The sequence below is a fragment of the Onychomys torridus genome, chromosome 7, assembly GCF_903995425.1.
Source record: "Onychomys torridus chromosome 7, mOncTor1.1, whole genome shotgun sequence".
Classification (NCBI taxonomy): domain Eukaryota; kingdom Metazoa; phylum Chordata; class Mammalia; order Rodentia; family Cricetidae; genus Onychomys; species Onychomys torridus.
The window spans coordinates 84404995-84428247 of NC_050449.1; positions in this window are offsets into that span (position 1 = coordinate 84404995).

The following is a 23253-nucleotide window of genomic DNA, read 5'->3' on the forward strand; positions in this document are numbered from 1 at the left end:
GGAGTACAAAATCAATTTATAAAAAATCAGTAGCCTTCTACATACCAAGGACAAGCAGGTTGAGAAAGAGAGTGCAGAAACTTCCATTGAAAACAGCACCAAAAAATATCTAGGACTCCACCTAACCAAACAAGTAAATGACTCCCTACAGTGAAAACTACAAATCTCTGAAAACAGTGATCAAGGAAGATAGTAGAAGCTCAAGCTCATGGACTGGACAAAATAATATTGTGAAAATTACCATTCTACTAAATCAATTTAAAGATTCAATGCAAACTCTTTTAAAATGCTCATGATATTCTTCACATTAATAATAAAATCCATTGTAAAATTTAATAAATATACAAATTTATAGAGTTTTGATTTTTCAACAAAGATATTCAGAACACACAATAAGGAGACAATTTTCTCAAACAGATGATGTTTGGTGAACTCAACTGCCACAGGAAGAAGATTATAACTCCTCCTTTATCTCACAGCGCATACAAAGGCAATTCTCAGTGGATTGGGTTTAAATGAAGTGCTTTAAAACACAAAACTATTAAAAGAAAACTTACAGAGAGATACTCCATGACTTTTGTGTTTGATGTCACATTTTGTAATGAGCATTAGAAACACAGACACCAAAAGTGAAATAAACAGGTTATATAAAACCAGAAGGCCTCTGTCCAGTAAGAAAAGGATTAAAAGACAATTTACAAATTGAAAGATTTCTTTTAACTCATGTCTAATAAGAGGCTGATGTCTAAAATATATGAGGAAGTTCATCATTTCAATGTTAAGGAAACAAATAACCATATTAAAATGAGCCAATGACCTAAATAGGTGCTTTTAAACAAAAACATAAAATTGGCCAATGAATATATGAAATAATCATTTATCCTCAAAAATATGAAAGTAAACACCCTGATGAGAAATTCACTTTGGCGCACAGTTTGAAGGCATACGGTACATGATCATGGGGAAGAGGAAGTCCGCAGGCAAAGTAGAAGTTGCTACACTGCAAATGAAGTCAGAAAGCAGAGTGATGAATGGTGGTATTCAGCTCACTCTCCTCTTTACACAATTGTAGCATGAATCTTAAAGGTACTTGTTAATAAAATCAAACCCAAGGCCAGTTATTGGGGTGAATGCTGGAAGATCAGAGAAGCAGAACAAGCCACAGCTATCTCACCTTGCTAGTTTCTCACGTAATCCTGTTTCCTCAGGCTGGAAGCTTCTGAGTCCTCATCCACATGAATCTCAGCTGAACTGTGCTGCCCCAAAGCCTGAATGCTAAACCAGCCAAATGCTTAACTAACTAAATGCTTAACTAACTCTGGTGCCTGGTTTTCACATCTTATATATCTTTCTACTTTCTGCATCACTCCCTGGGATTAAAGGCTGGGTTCTGGGATTAAAGGCATGGGTCACCATGTTTAGCTGTTTCTAAAGTGGCCTTGAACACACAAAGATCCACCTGGCTCTGCCTCCCAAGTGCTGGGATTAAAGCCATGTACCACCACCGCCCAACTTCTGCTATGGCTTGCTCTGACCCATTTTCTAGCCACCATTTCTGGCTCTGTTCTAGTGGCTGTTTGTTCTCTGACCCCAGATAAATTTATTTTGGTGCACAATATTGTGGGGAACACAATACCACACACAGTCTGTGACCTCAGCCCATTGAGTGGTGCCGGTCAGACTTAGGGTGGGTCTTCTCACCTTGGTTAACCTAATCTATGAAATCTCTCATAGACAGAGAGTGTGCCTTCTAAATGATTTTAGATCCTGTCAAAGTGAGAATCACACTTAACTATTACAGAGCTTTACCTATGTGGAAGTCTCTATCACACAGGGCTATAAGGAAAAGCGTTCAAATGCTGTAAGTAAGACTCTTCTCTCTGGAGTAGAGGGCTATTACTACAGCTATGTTGGACACATATTACAGATGTGCCTCTCAAATGAGAAGCAAGACTGTGCGTAAGGTAACAAAAGGATTGTAAAGTGGAGACTAAAACTAAGTTTCCTTTTCCCAGAAGATATCAATTGTCAATGGGTACTAAGTTAGAAATGGACCTTTGTGTCCATGTTCCCTTCTCAGCACTAGAATTTTGTCTGCTTTGAGCCTGTATAGTTCTTATGTGTGCTTTGTCTGAAAGACATCAGCTCTGGCTCTTAAGGGTGTTTGTGCCTTCTCTTCTACATCTATCCCTGAGCCGTAAAGCATCCTAATTAATATTGAGTAATCCAAAGTCTTTCACTTTTTGAACATTGTTCTAATTGTATGTCTTTGTGTTAACTCCCATCTACTGCAAGAAGCTTCTCTAATGAGGATTGATTATGGCACTGATCTGTGGACATATCAATATGTCATGAGGAGTAATTTTATTGTTATGTTCCTTTAGTAGAATAATAACAGTAGACTTTCCCTTGGGGCCCATGATCTATCCCAGATATGGGTTTCATCTCATGGTGTGGGCCTTTTAAAAAGTGTTTGGTTACTCCCACAATATCCGTGTTTGTGCCACTACTGCACTAGTATATTCTACAGACAAGTCACTGTTAAAATTCACAGAGTTTGTAACTGGGTAATATTGGTGATCACTTTTTTCCTCCAATAACATTCACAGTACCTTCCAGAATCATGAATGCTAGTCACTAGAAATAGCACTCAGTCAAGGGAAAATAGTCATACAACAGTAGGCTATACAAGGTATCTTGAACATGGAACAGTGATCCATAACACATTCAGTACTCAAAAAATATCAGGGTGTTAGGATGAGGCTCTTACCATCTTATTTTTAAATTGTGGCAATGAATAACTATGAGGTATGGAGGTGAGCAAGAGATATATAATGTAAATTTGTTAAAGAAATATTGGAGAATAGGTAACATGAGTCTAGAATACTTTGTCTCATTTTAGCAATTGAAAACAACTGAAAGAAGGCAGAAAAAAGACAAAACTTAATCAAGACAACTATTTGGGCAGACCCAAAACTTTCATATGTGCTCCATTCCCCTTCAAAGGTATATTTCTAGTAGGGTGGTTTCCGTCATCTCCATGAAAGAGGTGGTTCCATGGAACTACCTGGTTTTAAAGAAAAGTGTCCCCTGAGGTTGGGAATAGTTGGGCCCTACCATCAGGTTGTGGTTAAAAGAGGTAAAATAACCTGTTTTGTGCTTCCCCTGCATTTGGTTTATGTTCCTTAAAGATCATATGCAAGATAATTTGAGAGAAAGAACTATATAGGGTTTTTTGTATCCTATTTAATAGGTAACCAGGAAGGATTTGTCATCAATAAGAGTAGGGAATGTTAGATTTAGAGGTGTTTTGGGAAGACTTAGAAGCACTTATGGGGTGAAGCATCAGCCAAGTCAAAGGAATTCCATAAACTAGAACTCCCTTGGTGAGGGTATTGATGAGCCATATATTCATGTAATTATATAAGATTATCTATGGGCAAAGGACTTAAAGCCTTGTAGTATATTTTATCATTATGCTAAACACACAGTTCTTGTCAGCTTTACTGATATTATTTCATTTAAATCTTTAAAGAGTGCACTAATCAAATCACTGGTCCATGATTATCCATTATTTTCTGAAGGCTACATTCTCGACTCAGACAGCCTAACTCAATCTCGTCTCTATCATTTAATATTTACTGTGCAAATATTGTGAGATTAAGTGATACTATAAGTGTAAAATTTTTCTTTAATTTGGCTCATAAATGATCTTTATGTTAGGATGATGAAGTGGCCCAGTGGGTAAACCCACTTGCTGCCAAGCTCAATCTGAGTTCAAGTCACAAGACACATAGTATAAAGATAGAATTAACTCTCATAAGTTATCTTCTGACTTTCATATGCATGAACATTATTATTCTTTGATAAGGTAGCCCACTCTGCCAGTGAACTGACAACTGTGTTTTTGGAAGTGAATGGATGCAATTTTAGGTTCAGAAGTAACATCTAAAGAGAATATCAGTCTAACTCTACCAACACTGAAATGTTTGATGAGCTTTAGAGGTGATATGATTAAATGAACCGTAGAGTCTATTGTAGCCCATAGCCATACTCGGGTGTTCATTTCACAAATGTAAGAATTCATAGAGATTCTGACTGGGTCTTTGAAAGAGATGTTATATTTCTCCTATGGGTTAAATTCAGCTCATCACCGTTAGCAGTTCTATAGTTTGTTACAATTTTTTTTTCCTTAAAAGCACTCAACTCCTGGAAGTGCCACAAAACTTTTCAAAGTAACTCACATGCCTAAATTTATCTCCTTGTGACCTAAATTTTGGAGGAATTTCTGAAAGTGCAGTAGCCAGCTCTGGCTTTGGCCTCTCAAACATGATGTAAAAATATCAAGGTGTGCTTGTAGCTCTTGACCACACCTCTGCTCTATTCTGTGACACTGCCAAGGATTTATAAACATGCTGCCATTATCATGTTAACCACCTGGATATCAAGGTTTTTCCTCCCAGTGAGATTTGTGGTTTGGTTTGGGTGTACATTCTTAGCAAGAAAGATTAAAATGGAGAGAGAGAGAGAGAGAGAGAGAGAGAGAGAGAGAGAGAGAGAGAGAGAGAACTGTTCATGAGAATCATTATAAAAGGATTAAGCTATAAAAGGTTTCATGAGAAAATTGGAATTTTACCAAATTTTTCTCTATTATAGTTTCACCAGCTGATAGGAGGTGGAAATATTTTGACGTGAAGTAGGTCCTTCAACTGTATCCTGACAGAATAAATTGTTATTCTTCATAGAAGCAATGAAAGGACTATTTTGATTTGAAACTTTTCTGATAAAAATAGAAAGAGCTAAATTTCATGCTTGCAGTTTAAATGTGAAATGTCCCTCGTGCTCATGTGTTCTGCACGCTCTCAGCTAGAAGTACCATTTTCAAAAGTTGGAGTTGAGATATTGGTAGATGGTAGAAGTGAATCACTTGGAATGGAATTTCAAGCTTGATAGTCTGGATCCAGTTTCTGTTTACACTCTCCTTGGTGACCTCAGACACTAGTGACCAGACTCCTAGAGCTCCTGCCACCATGGCTTTCCCGCCATGGTGCACAAAAGCCATGGCTGCAGAGCATCCCTTCTCAGACTGTCAGCCAAAATAAACCAGTTTCCCTCATGCTGCTTTTTGCCAGATCACAGAAATGAGAGAAGTTACGAACAATGTTCCCTTATATTACGTTCTTTACCAGAACAATAGAGAGCATCAAAGTGTATCATTCCATTCAAGTTTCAGGGGTTCATAGCACGCTTCCATTGACATGATTTTATTCTATATCATAAAGCTGAATTTAATTAAATGGCAAAAATAAAGACTTTTCTGCTTGATGAAGGTGATGCTAAAATGGATGTCGCTGGAGATGCATGTGAGCATCATTGTGTGCTTTGAATTAATAGATATAACACGATGAAAGAGCCTTTTAAGGCAGGAATGACATGAGGCAATCTACTATATTTCTGACAGAAAATATTAAAACTAATTAAAAAGAGGTATACTAAGATTTATTTTTAGTATATTATTTAAAGTTTCTTTCCTTGTCAGTGTTTTATTTATCACAATAGCTTTCTAAAAGAATACATTTTTAAATCTTTTGGTCAAATAGCCTTAGTAGAGTATTTTTCTAACTGATCATAAGATATTGCCTAAGGAGGGGTAAACTGGCCCAGGTCGGAAATAGAGCAGGTCAAAACTCCCATGATGATCATAAGATATTTAGTAATTGTATTCTTTTGAAAATTACATTCAGTTGTTTATTTTCTGAGAGACATATGTGCCACAGCGTGTATATGCAGGTCAAAGGACAACTTGTAGGAGTTAACTTTATCCTTCCTGTACAGAACCTAGGGATGGAATTCAGGCTTTCCAGCCCATGCTGTATTTTTAACCTGTTACTTTTCTCTATCTCTATCACAGTTCCTACATATTTATCACTTCCATTTGAGTTTCTACCATCACTTTCTATGGGTCACCTGCTTCCATTCTTGTTTGCTTGATGGTAATGAACACTACCACCCCTAATAATATACAATGATGTTTTGACATAATACTGTCTAAATTAAGAAAACATTCAATCTTAATACTGACTATGCTTTTAAACAAGGAAGAAAAACCCATGAACTAATAGGTTTAGAGAACAAAACAATGAGATTTTTCAGTAATCAGCCTAAAGGATTTCCTTTTTAATTTCCTATAATGTTTTACCTCACTTTAAGTTAAGCCAATCATACTGAAGTAAGGTACAGTTTTGAAATAATTAAATCCTGACATAACAAGATGCTATGATGAATTTGCTAAGGCTATTTAAGATAGAATTAATTGCATTCATTTCAACCCATTCTTTCCAAAGATGAGTCTTTAAAAAAAGAGCAAACATTGTCTTCAGGACATCTTTAAAGAAGACCCAGGGGAAAAGTCGCTACTTCTCTCTCAGCACACATATGAAGTATTCCCTAGAGCAACAGGCATGTGAAGGTGGCAGTAAGTGACGTGGAGCTGGAAGAGGAGGTAGAAGCCAGTTCTCTTCATAGTGGCAACGTGCATGCTGTGTGCGAAGACATTTTAACAGTTTGCCACCACTGTCTTCCCTCATTATAGCATGGAGCAGGCCTAAAAACAGCTCATAATAATATTTAGTAGTTAAATAGTTAGAGAACTGGACAGGTGAGGTACCCAAAAGCCAAGTCCTGAAAGGACGGAATTCACAATTAGGATGGTATGCATATATTAAGTACTGGGTCTGGGTAACCACTGAGGGCAAATTCAAAGATCTTGTCAGTCTGATTTCTTGCTACACCTTCCTAAGTAGTTATTTGATACAAGGGTCCATTTATTCTGGTCCCCAGTGCCTTGTGGTAGATGTACAGTATAGAGATTGTTCAGGAGATGAATTCATTATAAATTTTTGAAACATGACCCATGATCTTTATGATTTCACCATATGCTCATCTTTTGGCTCTGCGAAAAGGCACCTATCTAGGTAATTTCATTCATATAATAAGTCTATATTTTGCCACCAAAGAATGCAAAAATGTCCAGAGACACAGGGCAACCCAAAAAGCCACAAGGTAAAAGAGATTTTTTTCCTTTCCTTTTTGGGTCCTCTCTAAGCACCAGACATTGGTAACAGAGACATTAAAAAATTGTTTAGTATGATTGCTACATCTTCTACCCCAGTCCTCCATTATAATGAAAAAATTATCTATTACATGGTGGCTCTGTGCAAAGTATTTGATGCTTTTATTTTTCCAAGAAATGAGATATTATAACTCAATCTATCATATAAACTAGACATAAATGCAGAACCAATGAATGTCAATGAAATTTGAGCTTCATCGTAGTTGTGTGAATTGGCCATGACACAGAATGTATTCTGCCCTAAAATTTAAAATTTAAGAGATGTATGTATTTTTCTTCCATTCTCACCTGTTACTAATCATTTCAGATGATTATAGAGTTTTCTTTTCTGTGCATAGCTCAGTAAAAACTCATGCACATATTGCTTGATAGGATTCATTATCATCCTTTCACTAATTATAATTAGCATCTCAAGTAATTGTGTAAGTCAACTTTGGCAATTCACACATATAGAAGAGTATTTTGTAGATATAATAGCACATGTGCTTCAAGAGTCAGCAAGGAACATACAAGACAAAAGTATTTGTAGCCATGTGTTTCTAACTGTAACATGAGACACAGAATATGCTATGTCATTTCTGTCTGTAGTAGCGATACTAGGCATTTATGTTAAAACTTACTCGGCAAACATACATCCATCTCTCTCCTCTCTTAAGAGATATTGCTATTCCTAGTTCTTTAAAAAAAAAAAAAAAAAAAAAAAAACCTTACGTTTTAGAAGATAAATTCCTTCAAAATTGGGAATTTATATGCATAAGATTGAAAAAAATCTTTCTCAAAGCAGCTGTCCTTAAATATACAAATTAAGGTTTGCTTCATTTATGAAGCATATTTTAAACTGCTATTTATACCTAATGATTCACTTATATGTCATTACATTAAGGAGCCAGTGTTCTGAAGATACCATATGATGCCAAAATGGCCATCTTTTGAAACTGGAATGCTTCATTGCAAAGTCAGACTCTAATCTGCAACCAATTTGTGTCAGCTTTCTGCTTAGAAGAAAATCTCAAATCCTCTCTTAACCCAGGAATCAGCTGAAGGCTCATCTTGGTTTCATGAGCCCAGCACAATTAGGTGGTGTGTGAATGTGGGCCACATGCGTTTATTGCTCTCCTAGCATGTGTTACTTTGATGTGTTGGGTCGAAGGCTCACTCTTTGCTGGGCAGCCTTCCTCCTGGGTCTTTATACTGCTTAGCAGTTGAGTCCAGACTTTGAAACACAACCTAATTTAGAGGCGGATGCTGCAGCTGCTGCTGTCATTTCAGATGATTTTTTTTTTTTTTTGCTTTGATGTCAGCTTAGAATCTTGGGTGTTGTATCAGCAAGGCAGCGTCTGCAATTCACAAAATAGAGCACACCATTTCAGCTTTTGTCTTAGCCTTTACATTGAATTTCAACACCCCCTACATTATCAGAAAATTTAGCTGAGTATAAATAAACAGAAGCATGTTTATCATTAACTGGAAGAAAGGTCTGAATAAACAACATGCAGCTGTATTGGAGTTAATTTAATATTAGACTTGCATGATGGTTGGTAAACAAGAATAGTAAAACTGAAATGCAAACACAGCAGCCTTTTGTGTTTCATCCTGTTCACTTTAATGACACCAGAATATGCCTTTCTGAATGTCTATTGGGCTCATCCTCAACCCGTCTGCATTCATTATGCCTCCTTTGTTTTTGTGAAGTGTGTGCTTTCCCTTAGCAGGACTAACCTAATCCTTCCAGGCAAGACCAGTAATGGATCAGATTATCTTCGTTTTCCTTAATTGAAAACCCTAAGTCTCCAAAATTCTGCTTACTGGCTTTCTATATTTGAAGTAGCTACATCACTTCCAGGCTATTACCTAACATGAAGAATAGTTTCAAAATCTAAAAGAAGTGAAGACTTGGGGTTAATTACTAGTGACCGCATAGAAGCACCTGGGTAAATTTCTCCTTCCCATGACTTATATAAGACCAAAAGGCCCTGCTGATTCCTTTCTGTACTTTCGCCATTGATGAAAAACATTTATTATGAAGGAATATGAAGACAAGATCTGCCTATGTGAATAAGGATTTTCTAAAAACCAGGCTTGAAAGAAACAGCTACTTACTGGAAACAAGTAAAAATACACACAATTTCTAGTTTTGATATAACTTCAATTTGTAGAAAAATACTGGTAACCACAGTTTGGCTTACTACTAATAACATGAGCCTCAATAATAGCTACCAAACAAATTTCTGTGAATATTGTCCGTTTTTTTACCCTCTGTAAACTGCCATTATATTGTATTCTAAGTAGACTTTTCTTAAAGTAATAGCAATGATAAATTTTCTGTGGGCAAGAATGACATCAGTTGTTGAAGATAATACACTACAGCTAAAAATTGTTGTTTATCCTAGTTTTTACATAAGGCACTGGAAAAATATTTCATATTCTAAGGGGGGAGGATGGACAAATGAATGTTCTGTAGCCTCTCAATGGAGCACAACACAACTATGTATAAAATGATTATGTTATACAATTGCACAGATAAATAAGATAAAGTTAAAGTGATAATGTAAACCTATAATAATAGGAGCTGTTTTGAGTTAATTAGAACATGAGATTCTTCTACATTTCCAAATATTAAAAATATCCAGAAAGCTATAACAGATATTATAAAGAATGTAAATCTATCATATGCAATGTAGTAGTATGTTTACAAACAAGATTTGTTAGTAGTTATATGTACTTTATGAACATATGAACATAAACTAAATATCATCTAGATCCTGATTTAGCCTGAATATATATTTATGTATATATACACATATATATAAATAACTATGATATGCAATGTAGTCTTCTTACATACATGAAATTTATTAGGTGTTTTATGAACTTTAATGAACAAAAACTAAATATTATCTAGATCCTCATTTAGCCTGAATACATATTCACACACACATAAGTTATATGTTGTATACTATGCATACATACATGAAATTTTTAGGTGTTTTATGTACTTTATGAACATAAACTAAATATCATCTAGTACCTTGATATAGCATGAATACACATTTACATGTGCATATTTATGATGTATATTCACATACACATTTGTATACAAATATTTTTATACATGTACATATATATGAATATAAAACATGTTTTTCTAATATTTTTCTTTTTCCTGGCTTTTTCAGTTGGAGAATGTTAATTTTCATAGTCTTGCTTTATACAAAATATTTAGTAAAATACACAGAGCAGAGTTATCATGTGACTTCATGACATTATGTGTATGCACATTATGTGTGTATGTAGTGCATGTGTATGATGTGTGCACACATTCATGTGTGTATAGTTTATGTGCATAGTTTATGATCATATGTATGCATATATGTGCATATAGTGTGTGCACATGTGAATGTATGTCTAGTATATATGTATGCTTATGTGCATACATGTATGTAAAGTATATGTAGATGTGTGTTGATGCACAAGTACCTGCACGTGTGCACTGTATGTGTTTAGTGTACTTGTGCACATGTGCACGTATATATGCATTTGGTGTTTGTAGTTTGTATATTTTGCGTAGTATAAGGTATAATACATGTGTAATATGTACACATGTACATGTATGTGCATTCCTGTGTATATGCATTTTGTGTGTGTGTGTTTGTGTGTGTGTGTGTAGGCAAGAGATCAGAATAGTGTCTTGTTTCATTGCTCTCCACTTTTTCTTTTGAGATAGGACCCTAACTGAATCCAAATCTCACTGATTAGTTAGATTGGCTGCCCAGCAGGCTTTAGGGATCTGCATATTTCCAGACTCCTGTATGCAATCCTACCTGGATGTTTAGTATGGATCCCATATATCCAATATCAGGTTATCATGCTCATACAGTAGTCATTTTACCCAGTGCACCATCTACCCTGCCTCATTTTCTTATGTTTTGCAAATTAAAACGGGTATTTTTCCTTTCTTTTTCAATTTATTTATTTATTTTTTTTGTGCGCGGGTATTTTGCCTGTACATGTGTATGTGTACCAAGTGCATGCCGGATGCCAACAGAGGCCATAAGAGCGTATTGGATCTCGAACGCTAATTGCAGATAATTCTGAGCCACCATGTAGATGCTAGGAAACAAATGGGTTCTCTAAAAACCAGAAAGTGCTTTTTAACTGATGAACTAACTCTCCAGCCCTTGGATTCTCTAAATATAACCAAATTTGGCAAATTTAGCTCCTACAGTTTTCTGAAAATTAAAATTCTTATTAATAGTAGTTAATACAAACTTATAACTAAATAGAGACTGTGAAGCTATGTATGCTTATGTCAACATTAGACTAAGGGTGAATAGACATTCACTGTCCAATATGGCTGCTAGCAAGTGTGTGTGTGGCTGGTTATTTAAAATAATTAAAAGTGCAAGATATTAAAAATTCCATTTTGCAATCATGTCAATTAAGTTTCAAGTGCCAAGCAAGAAGACACTAGTGGCTAGTGGCTTGGGATTGGACAACAGGTAAAGGGATATTTCCAACACAGAAAGGTTTGCTGGACAACAAACTATGCAATGCTCTTTAGATTTATTTTATGTTCATATATATATATATATAGTGTGTGTGTGTGTGTGTGTGTGTGTGTGTGTGTGTGTGTGTGTGTCCCAAGTGTGGGCTGGTATTGTGGAAGCAAGAAGAGTGTACTTGCACAAATCAAGATAACTCAGTTCTCCCAGAGCTGGAGTTACAGGTGGTTATTAGCTTTCCAACATGGGTGCTCAAAACCAAACTCCCATCCTCTGGGAGAGCAATAAGCACTTTGAACCGCAGAGCCACCTTTCCTGCACTAGAATAATTATCTTTAATAATTCATACTCTGCTACCAGTTTCAGTCTAAACAGCTTCTGTAGAGATGCAAGTTCTCAGATGATACTTCAAGCTTTGTTTTTCTTTTGTTGTTACTTAGACACTTTTGGAACAGAAAGAGGTGGAGGTCACACAGAGATACAAACACAGAAAGAGACAGAGAGAGATGCAGAGAGAAATAGAGAGGACAAAGAGAGAGGAAGCAAAGAAAATGACTAAGCATACACGCTCTCTGAATGTTTTGTTTACAGGTGTGTTTTTGTGACAAAAATATGAACTAAAGTATAATTCATCTCTCATGCATTTGTTCTTATAATATTTGTTTTATAGAGAAACCCAGATGTTTGTTCTTTGTACTACCTAATTAACAATAGGGCACAGAGCCCTGTGCAAACAGAAAGTGTGGAGAAAACCTGGAGGCTACCAGCCATATAAGGGAAAGGTGAAAGGAAACAGTCCTAATAAGGAATGGATGAGAGAGAAATGTAAGGTTGATTGAAAGATGAAAAGCCAGTGCAGCACAGGTGAACATGATGGCCATCTTTATGAATGTCATGGGAAGTTTTAGCATAGCTCAAGATTGTTGTCACACCTGGCATTGTGTTGAGAGCTACATAAGCCATGGGTTGACTTTCACAGATTTTCAGAGTCATTTTCATAGTATATGCATTTTCTTTAAACTGTAAATGTAATCATTCTCAATATACTACCTGGAGGAGCTACAGAATATCACGAAAATAGGGCAAAGTGACGTCATTGTTTCCATTTCATTGTTAGATTGCATAACTAAGATACTTTTATTTTCCTAAGGGTATTTCACTTTAAATATCCCCAGTATCATGTCACAGACAGTTTAGAAAAAATGATTAAGGTATCCATTAAATATTACTTTAAAGATTTCATTTATATAAAGTGTTTTTTTAGCTGCCAGTGTCCCTTCAAAGTATGTGGTTCACTTTGAGTTTTATTATTTGAATAACTCTACCATGAATACTATTTTTATATGAATTCTTGTCTACCTCAACTGTTATTTCCTTAATATGGTTTTCAAAATTGAATTGTTACATTAAATAGAACACATTTACAGAGCTCTTTCCTTTGATTAAAACTATTCTTTGTAATATGTGGTGATAACATACATTTCATTAGAAGTGAATATGAAAGGCCGCTTTCCCAATACATCATTGCTTTAATGGTACATAAAAAGAAATGCCACTAAAGTTGGAAATTATTATGTATAACTTCTTATTCATTTGTGGTTGCTAATAAGTTTCCCAAATGATGCTATATAAGTTATCTTGAAGTAAGAAAAGAATGTTGCATTAAATTTCATTTGTTCAAATAAGATGATGCTAGTAACAATTTCTGTGCCTGTGTATTAATTTAAAATTTCCTAAAAGCATGGAACACTAAGCAAATGAGCAACAGCAAGGTACTATCATATTATTTTTCATATTATGGAAATAACACTGAACATAAAATAATAAATATTTATAATATCGATACTAATAGAATAGATTATATGTCATTTTTATTATGTTGATCTGAATTTTTAAAAAATTAAATTATCTGAAATAATGGGTAAAACTTCAAACTTATGTTTCAGGTAATTAAGATAAAAGTTACTGAGAAATATGTTTACCGAAACTGTGTGTTCTAGCTAATTTTACCTAATTAAAACAAATATCATATGATAGAGCATACAGTTTCCACTGTACCATTAAACCATTGTTTCAAAATACCATGAAAATTCTTGCAATGTAACTATAATAAATTAAACTAAACAAAAGAAGATGAAAGAAAAAATTAGAAAGGTAACAGAAAGGGGAAATCAGGCAGTACTCTAATATACAATGTTGTTGGCTTGCTTGGTGGTTTTCTGTTCTTTACAATACACTGAAAGTAGCGTCTCAACAGCTAAACCTCAGTAGATGTTATAGGGAAAAATTCAGTCTGAAGTCATTGGTAAAAGGGCACAACAGCTGTAGTTTCTGCGCTAATCCCATGTTCTGCCCACGCAGCTGCTTTTCATGTACTGTGACTATGTCAGATTGTCACTGCTATGATGTCAAGCTGAGCTTCAAATAAGTAAGAGTCCAACTTCAAGAAGTATGTTTACAAACATAGAGTTGAATAGAGAAAATAAATGATGATACTTTTGTTATATTTGGCAGGGCTTAAATGCACAAATAATTAAAAATCAGTCTGACCACAAACATCCATACTAAATGCACCTTTTGACAGAAAATAAAGTCGTTTGGTGATGGTGGAACCCGTGATAAATACATAGGTATAAATTAAGCTATTATACAAAGAAGTTCCAAAGTACCATGCTCAAACAGTTTGCACACTATAAAATTTTTATTGCAACCCTGAAATAAGTGGTATCTGAGTTGGGGCAATTTAGTCCATAATACCATGATGAGAAGAAGGTTTCTTCCACATTGGAGATTTACAATTACCAATATTTCTGCTCAATACATTGTGGCCATTGTTTAAGACCACTGTGCACCAGTTATCAGTTTTGAGTTGGGTGAGACAATATACTCATTAAAAGGTTATTGATGGTTAGTTGCCCTCTGATAGGCAACAAGAACAAAGTGTTTTGAACTCCCAATGGTCAAACATACAGGAAAAGCTGACATGGTCTTCACTGTACATGCTATTATCATGCACAAATGAGGTATCTGTCCTGTGCTGTCCACTCTCTATTAGGTGAATCTTTGAGGGAATTCTGCTTAAGACAGGAAAGAATAAAACCTAGAAGATCCCCCTTTACCTAAGTAGCTATGGCCCCATGAGAAGTTATTCTTAAAGAAGTACACTTCAGTTTTCTCATTTATCATTTAATAGATGGTGGTGATTTTGATCTTAGACAGCTTACAAACTTGCAAAGTTTTTCATTGTTTTCAGTCCTTGGTAGGGATGACGTTCAGGGCTCGAGTGATGCTTCACTTGCTGCAAAGGAAGAGCAAGATGTGATAGAGTCTTAGAGCTCACTGTAACCAATAAGTGCCTCACGCAGATGTATGTACCTTAGAATGTAATGCAGCTGGTCAATTTTTTCTGAGAAGTGTATCATTACATCAAAACAAAGTAAAGAATATTCATCCATTCAGAGACTGTAACTCAAAATTCTGCGTATAACATGGCTCTCTTGTAGTATAGCACATGAAGATTACATGACAGCTATCAATTTAATTCATTCCTGAAGATCAAAAGTCCATTAGAGCTACTTACTTTATAAAGGTTAAGTAACATTTCTATATTCTAGCTTGTTAGGGAGTTTGGTGGAAAAAGTAATTCATTTCATAGAAAGAGAGAAGTAAAAATGTAATTAGTAGTGGGTTACTTGAGTGTTGAATCAGTAGGCAAAAAAATTGCTATCATGAATTTGTGTATTGCCTACGGTTTAGTTCCTGTACCTCACCTATATTCTTCTTGCATGACTTTTGTTAGAAAAGGTCACATTTTGAGTAATTGACTGAAAGTATAATTAAAGATAATTAACAAGTAATGCAAGCAAGGCTGCACAATTAGAGAAGTGATTTTTGCAGTGATAAACTATAGCAGAAAGTTAGTGTTGCATCTTCTAAGATACATTTTCCTCTAAGCCATGCTTAAATTGCTTCCATACGACAGAGAGAATAAAAGGCAAGAAATTAGGTACATACTTGACAATATGTGTTTGGGAACACTGTTATTTTTATGAGTAAATAAGTTATACAGAGAAATAATTGTATTTTATTCTTACATCAGATTATAATTATGGTTAAAATATAATATAACACTATATATATATATATATATATATATTATAATACAAAGAAATACAAATTTCACCTGCTATCCCCTCTCATTCTGACAATCTTGCATCTCCTTGTATTCTATCTATGTATCTATCTGTCATTATCTATCTGTTCATTATATATATATATATATATATATATATATATATATATATATATATATATATATATAAAATCTAGACTTCTCAAATATAAGAAAAATATGGGCCGGGCAGTGGTGGCGCACACCTTTAATCCCAGCACTCAGGAGGCAGAGGTGGGTGGATTTCTGTGATTTTGAAGCCAGCCTGGTCTACAGAGTGAGTTTCAGGGAAGGCGCAAAGCTACACAGAGAAACCCTGTCTCAGGAAAAAAAAAAAAAAAGAAAGAAAGAAAAAAGAAAAATATGGAACAATAAATAAGCTAGCAATAGCAATATGAAAAGAAGTGGTCTGAGTCAGATGATTCAATTACTTGATGAGCAAATAATTTAAAAAGAAAGAAACCCCCAACCCCAAACAAAAAAACAAACAAAAACCCCAAGGCTAGTTGGATCACATTGGAGTTCAATATTTAGTTTTTGAGGAACTTCCATAGTGATTTCAATAGTAACTGCACCATTTCCTTCCCTTCAGCAGAGCATATGATTTCTTTCTTTCTTTGTTTCTGTTATCAGCAGTCATCGGTGTTTCTTCTCTTCATGATGGCCACTCTGACTGAGGGGAAACTGAAGCACAAAATGGGTTTAATTTGCATTTCTCTGAAGCCTGAAAATTCTCAATGTTTTTCATATTTTTCTACTTGATTTGTACTTGCTAAAGGAATTTCTGTTTAAATCATATACCCATTTTTAGTTTTCATCACTTATTTTAGTAATGTTTATTTTATGAAAAATTTTAATGTATTCTAGATATTAATTCCACTAGATATACAGCTAGCAAACATTTCTGCCATTGTGTATGCTGTAGTTACTCTATTAATTGTTTAATTATCTGTGTAGAAGGTTTTCAGTCTTATACATTCCTTTTATTGTCAATTTGGGAAATTGTTTCCTTAATTATGAAAGATCTTTTCAGAAAGCCCTTACTAATGTAGGTATCTTTAAGTATTTATTTTGCCTATGTTTTCTTCTTATAGTTTCAGAGTTTCACATCTTTGCTGTATTGTAAATTGGTGAAATAGACCTAATTTTATTTTTCAACATTATTTTATCTCCAATGTACTTTTGAGGTTTTTTGTTTGTTTGTTTTTGTTTTTGTTTTTTTGTTTTTTTTTTAAACCTGTTGTCTTAGTCTGTATGCATTTATGAATTGGCCTTCTATTCTATTCCGCTGATCTGTGTGACTGCTCTGTGCCAATGCCATTCTATTTTTCTTACTATGACTCTGTTATATCTCCAGTGGTATTCTTGTTGCTGAGGAATTGTTTTGGCTAGCCGGTGTATTTTTTTTTTCTTCCACTCTGAATGTTTTGTATATTTTGGTGAAGAATGACACTGAAATTTTGATGGACTTTGCACTGAACCTGTAGATCTCATTTGGTAGTCTGTCTGCCTATCTATCATTCATCTATCTGCCCATGTATAACAGATTCCTCTGATGCATGAATTCTTTTTATAATCTATTCCAGTGGTTCTCAACCTGTAGGTCACAAGCTGCTTGGGTTTGCGTTTCAGATATCCTGCATATAAGATATTTACATTGTGGTATAACCACACAGTAGCAAATCGTAATTATGAAGTAGCAACAAAATAATTTTATGGCGGGAGAGGGTCACCATAGCTTGAGGAACTGTAGTAAAGGGTCTCAGCATTAGGATGGTTGGGAACCACCTAGTATTCTTTCTTCAATTTCTTCTTCAGTGTTTTAAAATTTTGTAATAGAGATTCTTTCTGTTCATCATTTAAAATTATTCATGGATATTTATTTTATTTTTGAAGCAATTATCACTTGGGTTGTTTGATTAATTTTTTTCAGCCAGATTATTATCACTATACAGAAAAGTTACTGATTTCTGTATGTTGGATTTGTATTTATCTGCTTCTCTGAAAAAGCTTATCACATCTTATTGTTCACTGTAGACTGTTTAGGGCATCTGTGTAGAAGATCACATCATCTGCAGATAGAGGTCATTTTAACTTCTTCCTTGCCTATATTTATCCCTTTCATTTCTTTTATCCATTTAATTTCATGCCTTATAGCTCCACCTTCACTTGAAGATCTGTGCTGAGTTATAGTGGGGAACTTGTACACTTTTGTCATGTTCTTGATTTTAATGGAAATGTTTTATATTTTTCCCAATAACATAGTATTGGCAATACATTTATTGCATATAGCCTTTATTATGTTGAAGTATTTTATTTTTATTCTTTGTTGTTTCAGAATTTTTATTATAAAGGAATATTGAACTTTTCCTTGGCTTTTTCTACTTCTAATGTGATTTCTTTTTTGAGTCTACTATGTGATGTATTACATGTATGACTTTTGTGGTGTGAACCATATTTTTATTGCAGGAATGAAGCCAATTTAATCATAGTGAATGATCTTCTTGATGTGTACTTGAATTCAGTTTTCTTTTTTGTTTGTTTGTTTTTTTTTTTTTTTTCAAGACAGGGTTTCTCTGTGTAGTTTTGGTGCCTGACCTGGATCTTGCTCTATAGACCAGGCTGACCTCGAACTCACAGAAATCTGCCTGGTTCTGCCTTCTGAGTGCTGGGATTAAAGGTGTGGGCAGTTTTCAGATTTCTTATTGAGAATTTTTTCATCCACATTCACCAAGAAGCTTTCCTATAGCAGGAATCTTAACAGTTCTTATTAATAAAAACAAACCTAAGGCCAGTTATTGGGGTGACTGCTGGAAGATCAGAGAAGCAGAACAAGCCACAGCTATCTCACCTTGCTAGTTCCTCAGGTGATCCTGTTTCCTCAGGCTGGAAGCTTCTGAGTCCTCATCCAGAATGAATCTCAGCTGAACTGTGCTGCTCCAAAGCCTGAATACTAAACCAGCCAAATGTTTAACTACCTAAATGCTTCTAGTTTCTGATCTTCATGCCTTATATAATCTTTCTCTTTCTGCCCCCACTCCCTGGGATTAAAGGCATGTGTCACCGTGCTTGGCTGAATCCAATGTGGCCTTGAACTCACAGAGATCCACCTGGCTCTGCCTCCCAAGTGCTGGGATTAAAGGCGTGTACCAACACTTCCCAACTTCTGCTATGGCTTGTTCTGGCCCATTTTGTAGCCACCATTTCTGGCTCTGTTCTAGTGGCTGTCTGTTCTCTGACCCCAGGTAAGTTTATTTCAGGGAACACACAATATTTTGGGGGAACACAATACCACACTTACCCTATAATTTCCTTTTCTTATTGTGTTCATATCTGGTGTTGGAATTGAGACAGTTACTTTGACCTATATACTATGTATTTATGTGCATACATATGTGTGTATTTTCTATATGTACATATATGCATATATATTATATATTACTCTGGGTCATTGGTTTTTGTTGTTGATATTTATTTCTTTTCCCCCCAATAACTTGTGAACATTTGTCATTTCTGTTAAACCATGAAAACAGCCATGTGGCTAGGTTACTCATTCTCAATGTGGCCAGATGGCCAAGTTCTCAGTAACTTACCAGAGAGTAAGATGCAAACCCAATGCCTTTACTTGTCATTTTGGCAAGACAAAATGCCTCATCTTGTTTGTGTATGCTTTCCCCTTATACCTCCAGCCTGCTGCTCTACTGGTGGTCTGCCTGCGTGTAACACAGATGTTTCTCTCTCTGCACTGCATGCTTTATTTTTGAAGACACTTTGGGAAGCATATGTTTACATGTGAGACTAGTTCTCCCTTCTCCCAACACCTTCTTGTGCTGTATAAACAATCTTCCTCTGCCCCTCAGATCTGGGGCACTCGAGACTTTCCCAGCTGTCAGTTTCTTTTTCAGCCTGTTTGCCCTGGTGGGCATGGTCTTCAGATAATGTAGCCTTTCCTTCTCTCCTCCAAGTGAGTTGGAATGCAGATTTTCCCTCTCCTTTCAACTAAGTTTCCTTATGTGACCCCAGCATATTTCCGTCCCCTTTCTTCTAAGTCTCTCTTTGTACTAGCTCCCCAGATGTGATCAAGGATGAACTCTCTCTGCTCCTCATTTTAATTCTCCTTATAAGTACTTGGTTTGCAAGAGCAGGAGGAGGCAAACCTCACACATTAAATGCACTCTTCTCATGGACACTTTCATTTTCCTGATCTGTTTCTTTAACATTTGACATTGTAAATCATTGTAATATTTACTTATTTTTTCTGTTGGTTCATAAAAAACAAGGAATATATATATATATATGGGCATGTACATATGAACATATCTATGACATGATTATATGTAAGGAAACAGAGAACAGTTACTTTAATTTCTGTGTTATAGATTTATGTGTATATGTGCATGCACATATATTTGATTTATACATTTACATGTCTTTATATTATTTATATGTTTACTTATGTATATATAAATATGTTTTACAAATGGAAACTCAACCTCTTTTTCAGTCATTCAACATATATTTAATAAGTACATATAATGTATCATTTTTCTGTGTGCAAAAATTAAAGCAATAAAGAAAATGGGGTCTCCTTTATCAAAGAACTTATGTTCTGGCACAAGAGACAGGTGGTCAATAAAAAAACAAATAATTGAAATAATTGTGATCAGAAGCCAGCTGAGCTGAAAACTGAATCATAAGTAAAAGCCTTGATAAAATTGATCAGGCAATAAAAATTCTGGGGGAGGAGAGTAGTACAAAGTCTCTTCCAAAATGACTGATGTTGACATAGCTGGCAGAAGAGGCCCCCGTGACTGAAGTGTTATAAACATGGTGGAGGTTAGCGATAGTGTATTGGTGATAGGCATGGGTCCTAGAGGTAACATAGGCTTTTGAATACAGGATAAGAATTTCCAACTTTATTCTAAATGCTCAGGAATCCATGAAGACCTTTAAGGTTATTTAAAGGTGCCAGGTGGTGGTGGCGCACGCCTTTAATCCCAGCACTCAGGAAGCAGAGCAGCCAGGCGGATCTCTGTGAGTTCGAGGCCAGCCTGGTCTACAGAGTGAGTTCCAGGAAAGGTGAAAAAGTACACAGAGAAACCCTGTCTCGAAAAACCAAAAAAAAAAAAAAAAAAAGAAAAAAAATTAGCTTATTTAAAGGGAAGGAACACAATTTGACAATTTGATTAATATTTTTGTTTTAACTTCAACATAGTAAAGTTATATATAACAAAACAGTTATCAAGCAAGGATTATAGTTACAATATGTATTCTATTTGTATTTGGCAAAATTATACAAAATATTCTATCTGCCCTGTATTTGTGAGTCTAGAGTTTTATATTTAATTTACCTCTTATCATAACCAAAGAAAATTATAACTATCTAGTCTTCAACTACATCAAAGACCTCAGAAGGATACAATATTGTCTAAGTAAACAGAAAGAGCATGGTAATTAACTTCCAAAAATCTAGAATGACAGAGACAGCTGTCTTCCTGGACAGTCATCCAAAGTTCCTCTGAAACATTGGGGTATCCATCTTCAACCCATCGGGTGAGAGTCCCTCAGTCACTTCTCTCTTTTAAATAGAAAAGGGGAAAGGATGGGTGATATCTGCATGCTGTGAATGTGTTGCTATGATTGTTTGATAAATAAAACACTGATTTGCCAGTAGCCAGGCAGGAAGTATACGCAGGATAAGCAGGCAAGGAGAATTCTGAGAAGAGGAAGGCTGAGTCAGGAGTCACCAGCCAGATACATAGGAAGCAAGATGTGAAGGCAGAACTGAGAAAAGTTATCAAGCCACATGGCTAAACATCAACTAGAATTATGGGTTAATTTAAGTATAAGAGCTAGTTAGTAATAAGCTTGAGCTAATGGCCATACAGTTTGTAAAGAAAAAGAAAAAGAAAACACCACAACATTAACAAGATGACAAAAATTAATGAATACATCTCAACAACACTGAAAATTTACAGCCTTGATTTGCTAATGAAGAGAAACAGTCTTTCAGGTTGGTTTAGAAAACAGTGATGACTGTAGACTGCTGGCAATGGTCGAGAGAAAGCCTGATCTGACCTAGTCTGGTGATCAGATAGCCAAACACCCTAAGGGTCGTGCTGGAATTCTCATCCAATAACTGATGGAAGTGGATGCAGAGATCCTCAGCCAGGCCCCAGGTGGAGCTCCAGGAGTCCAATTGTCGAGAAAGAGGAGGGACTGTAAGAGCGTGAATTGTTGAGACCAGGATTGGAAAAAGCACAGGGACAAATAGCCAAATGAATGGAAGCACATGAATTATGAACCAAAGGCTGTGAAGCCCTCAGCTGGATCAGGCCCTCTGGATAAGTGAGACAACTGAATAGCTTGAACTGTTTGGGAGGCACCCAGGCAGTGGGACCTGGACCTGTCCTTAGTGCATGAGCTGGCTGCTTAGGACCTTGGGCTTGCACAGGGACACTTTGCTTAGCCTGGAAGGAGGGGACTGGACCTGCCTGTACTGAATCCACCAGGTTTAAATGAATCCCCAGGGGAGTCTTGGCCCTGGAGGAGATGGGAATGGAGGGAAGGGATGGGGGGAAGGTAGGGGCAGGGGCGGGAGTGGGGAGGACAGGAACCCATGGCTGATGTATAAAATTAAAACACAAATATAACAAATTAGAAAAAAGAAAACAGTGATAAAATAGACACCATGATAGAGGGAGACATCATGGGGATAAAGAGAAATCAGGTGCTAGGGAAGTTCCCAGGAATCCTGAGGGATGACCCCAACATGGACTGCTAGAAATAGTGGAGAGGATGCCTGAACTGAACTGGCTTACCCCAGTGATCAGATTGGTGAATGCCCCAACTGTCATCACAGAGCTTCTCTCCAATGACTGATGGAAGCAGATGCAGAGATCCACAGCCAAACACCAGGTAGAGCTCCAGGAGTCCAGTCGGAGAGAGAGAAGAGGGAATCTATGAGCAAGTGCCTCAGGATAATGATGGGGAAACCTGCAGAGATGACCAAACCAAACTAGTGGGAACTCATGAAACTTGGATCAATGGCTGTGGACTTTATGAACCTGGGCTGGGCCCTCTGCATGGCAAAATAGTTGTGTAGCTTCATCTGCTTGGGGGGGGGGTGCTGGTGGTGGGATTAGAATCCATCCCTGGTTCATGAGGGGGCTTTTTGGAGTCCACTACCTATGACAGGACACTTTGCACAGCCTTGAGGCAGGGGAAAGGCTTGGACTTGCCTCTACTGGATATGCCTCCTCATGCATGGGAGGCCTTGCCTTCTTGTGGGGCTGAGTGGGAGGTGAGTTGGAATGGGGAGGCTGGGGAGGGTGGGAGGAGGGAAGAGGGGGATCTTTGGTGTATAAAAATGAATGGAAAATTTTTCTTAATAAAAAGAAAAGAAAACGGAAAAAAGAAATATGGCTTTGTATACTTTAATCATTTAT